The sequence below is a fragment of the Lynx canadensis genome, chromosome D1 (assembly GCF_007474595.2).
Source record: "Lynx canadensis isolate LIC74 chromosome D1, mLynCan4.pri.v2, whole genome shotgun sequence".
In the NCBI taxonomy this organism is placed as follows: domain Eukaryota; kingdom Metazoa; phylum Chordata; class Mammalia; order Carnivora; family Felidae; genus Lynx; species Lynx canadensis.
Window position 1 is genome coordinate 50115602 of NC_044312.2, and position 4885 is coordinate 50120486.

General features: G+C 34.8%; 1 pseudogene; it reads right to left on the bottom strand.

Moving 5' to 3' along the window:
* Positions 1 to 2097: 2097 nt before the first annotated feature.
* LOC115526115 lies at positions 2098 to 3060 on the bottom strand (annotated as a pseudogene).
* Between the last annotated feature and the right edge of the window lie 1825 nt (positions 3061 to 4885).

Below are 4885 nucleotides of genomic sequence, written 5' to 3' on the forward strand. Positions count from 1 at the left end.
CTTACGAGCCAGACCTTCAACTGACTGAGATGCCCAGGAGCCCCTAACTGAAGTATAATTTATATATAATAGTATATTAGTTTCAGCTGTACCACATAATGATTCAACAACTCTATGCATTACTCAGTGCTGAACAAGATCAGTGTGCTCCTAATCCCCTTGATTTCACCCATTCCCACACCCATCTAGCTTCTGGCAGCCACCAGCTTGTTTTCTGCATTTAAGAGTCCATTTCTTCACCTATTTTTTCTTTGTTCGTTTGTCTTCTGCCCACTTTTAAATTGGATTATTTGTTTTTTGTGTGTGTTGAATTGTATAAGTTCTTTACATATTTTGGATATTAACCCCTTATCAGATATCTCATTTGCAAATGTCTCCTCCCATTGAGGGGGTTACCTTTTTGTTTTGTTGCTGATTTCCTTCACTGTGCAAAAGTTTTATTTTGGTGTAGTCCCAATGGTTTAATTTTGCTTTTGTTTCCCTTGCCTTAGGAGGCATATCCACAAATACAGTACTAAGGCTGGTGTGCAACAGATTATTGCCTATATTTTCTTTTAGGAATTTTATGGCTTCAGGTCTGACATTTAGGTCTTTAGTCCCTTTTGAATTTATTTTTGTGTATGGTGTAAGAAGGTGGTCCAGTTTCATTCTTTTGCATATTGTTGTCTAGTTTTGTATCCTGCATTTAACTGAATTCATATGTCAGTTCTAATAGTTTTTTGGTGGAGTCTTTAGGGTTTTCCAAATATAGTGTCATGTCATCTGCAAATAGTGGAAATTTTAATCTTCCTTACCAATTTGTATGCCTTTTATTTCCTTTTATTTTTCTGATTGCTTTGGCTAGGATTTCCAGTAACATGTTGAATGAAAATGGTGAGAGTGGACATCCTTGTCTTATTGCTGATCTTAGAGGAAAAGCTCTCAGTTTTTCCCCGTTGAGGATGATGATAGCTGTAGATTTTCATATATGACCTTTATTAGGTTGAGATATGTTTTCTCCAAACCTACTTTGTTGAGAGCTTTTATTATGAATGCATGTTGTATTTGTCAAATTCTTTTTCTGTATCTATTGAGATGATCCCGACTGTGAGATCATGTCTTGAGCCAAAATCAAGAGTTGGACACTTAACCGACTGAGCCACCCTGGGACCTTGGGATGATCTATGATTTTTATCCTTTCTCTTGATGTGATGTATCACATTGAGTGATTTGTAAATATTGATTCACACCTGCATCCCTGGAATAAATCAGACTTAATCTTAGTGAATGGTTTTTTAAAATGTATTTTTGTATTCAGTTTACTAATATTTTGCTGAGAATTTTTGCACCTGTGTTCATCAGAGATACCGGCCTGTTTTTTAGTGTCTTTGGTTTTGATATTAGGGTAATGTTGGCCTCATAGAATGAATTTGGAAGCTTTCCTTCATCTTCTATCTTTTGGAATAGTTTGAGAAGGATGGGCATTAACTCTTCTTTAAATATTTGGTAGAATTTACCTGTGAAGCCATCTGGTCCTGGATTTTGTTTGTTGGAAGTTGTTTGATTACCAATTCAATTTCATCTCTAGTAGCTGGTCTGCTCAAATTTTCTGTTTCTTCCTGACTCAGTTTTGGGAGGTTATATGTTTCTAGGAATTTATCCATTTCTTCTACGTTGTCCAATTGATGAGCATATAATTTTTCATAGTATTCTCTTATAATCCTTTGTATTTCTGTGGTGTTGGTTTTTATTTCTATTTTTTTGTCATTAGCATTTTTATTTAGTATAGTTTATGCTAGAGTAGAAATACATAATAATATGCCTTTCTTATCACAGGGGGTCTTTTATACAACCAAAATCATAGCCAACATTTTATATGACAAAAGAAAATTGAACCAAATCTGTAAATTCTCAGGAAAGCAATAAGGATAGAAGAAAATAATGCATTTTATATAAATTATATAGGACAGTTACAAGGAAAATCCATTACTTTCCTCTCTGACTCAATTTTATAAAATAAAGTCAACATATATTATTCTGTGAATTGCTAAGAGTGCATAAACACTGTGGCCCTTTCAAAAATATAACAAACTGTTATCTTGACGTCATATGTTGTTCTTAGTTCTTAACTGGAGTTGAGCTTCCTTTCATAGTCTTATTTAGGTTGTGGTATTTGGGCAGGATTTTCATCAGAAAATCCAGCTGTAGTGTCTGGGGCTGTGGTCGGTTAGTCTGCACCTGACGAAGGCAGTCTGTACCATAGATCATTGTATTCTCAGGGATGACCTCAAATGTATTCAGGTTGCAGCAAGCCCCAATGATGCAACTACTTGTCAATATTATGTTTCTGCCCACATATGCTTTTGATTCAATTGCATTATCTCCCATTTTCATGGTTTGGAAATAACAGCCAATATCAAACACATTATTGTTGCCATTGATCATAGGTTTCGGCTTTGGATCTTCAAGCATCAAGGGTGATCTTATTAGGGTAAGCATTTATGATAAGCACCTGTTCTTCTTTTATTTTTTAGTTTATTTATTTATTTATTTATTTATTTATATTTAGTTTTATAATACAGTATTGTTCAATTTATTTTTTTAATTTACATCCAAGTTAGTGTATAGTGCAACAATGATTTCAGGAGTAGATTCCTTAATGTCCCTTACCCATTTAGCCCATCCCTCCTCCCACAACCCCTCCAGTAACCCTCTGTTTGTTCTCCATATTTAAGAGTCTCTTATATTTTTGTCCCCCTCCCTGTTTTTATATTATTTTTGCTTCACTTCCCTTATGTACATGTTTTGTCTCTTAAAGTCCTCATATGAGTGAAGTCATAGATTTGTCTTTCTCTAGTTTTGCTTAGCATAATGCCCTCTAGTTCCATCCATGTAGTTGCACACTTGTTCTTCTTTTAAATTACCTTCACCGATCACTCTTGGCCAAGCTTCTGCAATAATTCATGCTTTAGAGTGAATCACTGTCCTAGGTCCTATAGTAATATCGCCCCAAATTTCACTTTCTATATACACAACTGCTCTAGGAGCAATCTTCACACTCTTTTCAGCCTTCTCTGCCATGCTTTGGACCTTGTCTTATTTCTCGTCCATTTCTGATTTTATTTATTTGAGTCCTTTCTCTCTCTTTGTTGGGTCTGGCTAAATGGCTATCAATTTTATTTTATTTTTTCCAAGAACCAGCTCCTGGTTTCATTGAACTGTTCTTTTGTTTAATTTAGTCATTTCTGCTCTAATCTTTATTATTTCCTTACTTCTACTGGCTTTGGGATTTGTTTGTTCTTCTTTTTCTAGCTTCTTTAGATATATACAAAGTTTGTTTATTTGAGATTTTTTTAAATTTTGCGATGGAGTCCTGTATTGCAATAATCTTCCCTCTTAGAACAAACAGCTTTTGCTGCATCCCAAAGATTTTGGACTATTATGTTTTCATTTTCATTTGTCTCCATGTATTTTTTTATTTCCTTTTTGATTTCTTGGTTGACCCTTTCATTTTTTAGTAGTATGTTATTTAGCCACCATGTATTTGTGTTCTGTCCAAATTTTTTCTTGGATTGACTTCTAGTTTCATATCGTTGTGGTTGGAAAAGATGCATAATGTTATTTTAGTCTTTTTTGAATTTATTGAGATTTGTTTTGTGGCCTAACATGATATATTCTGGAGACTGTTTCTTGCTATTTTAAGAAATGACAAAACCTATACCCCTTTGTGTAAATATCACTCCTTTATTTAACTGTGGTAAAGCCCATAAAAATAAATTTTGGGCGTTATTGAAACATATAGTAACAGACCTGAAGAAGCCATAACAATTATTTAGTGTGCTTTGGTCTCTTTAAATGATGAGGAACATAAAACTCAAAAGTACTGGATGAGTTATCCAAAGTCACACTAATTTTTAGTGTTAGAGCTATGTCTAGGACACAAATCAGGAGACTACATTATGGATTGTGTAGCTAGGTGCCCCAGTTAAGTGGGGGCTAAGTAGTAATGTTGGATTCTCTGGGCCTAGATGGATATTATCTCTCTAACTACCCATGTGGCCATCTTGAGCTATCCTGCCCTGTTGCATCTTCTTCTGTCCTATCTAATCCTATCCTACTTTACCATATTCTCTTGTCAATCTGCCCATCTCTCTGTCTACTTATATATCATTTATCTATTTAAATAACACTGATCGAGCTGCAATGAAGTGACTTGAGTTTTATGTATATTATCTCACTGAAACTAAAAATTCCTTTGAGATTTTTATAGTTGAAAACATTGAGGCTCAGAGAAAATAAGTAATAAGCAATATGTTGATCCTTTCTTAAATAGCAAGAGATAGACCCACTTGACTCTATCATTCATGTTCTCCATGACTGTTACATCTGGCAGGTTACTCTTACCTGAGGCAGCTCAACTAGCAGCCTTCTCCTTCATTTCATTTAGGTCTTTGCTAAAATATCACTTCCAAAGTGAGGCCTTCTTTGATGACCCTGTTTGCATTTGAGTTATCCTTCCCCATCTACTTTCTTGATTTAGTTTTTCTTTTTAGCATCTATCACTTTATATAACTTTCTTTGTTATTCTTTGCACCTAGAATAATGCTGGCACATATAAGTATTTTTTTTGTTAAATGAATTGGATAAGCCAAATTCACACAGTCCTTAGGTGAACCTGAGTTTACACTGGGAGAGATGAGACGGAAACACAAAGTTCATGTTCTGGGAGCCACAAGTAAATCTTGAGGTCTCGTGGTAGCTAAAGGGGAAAAAGATCAGAAAAGAGCAGCCCAGGAATGAATTCATGGAAGGAAAGGGTCTGGGCTCATTGTTACTAGCAAAGTAGATATTTTTGAGTTCCCTTTGTTGTTTCTTAGAAGCATGATGTCTAGCTGGATAAAATTCT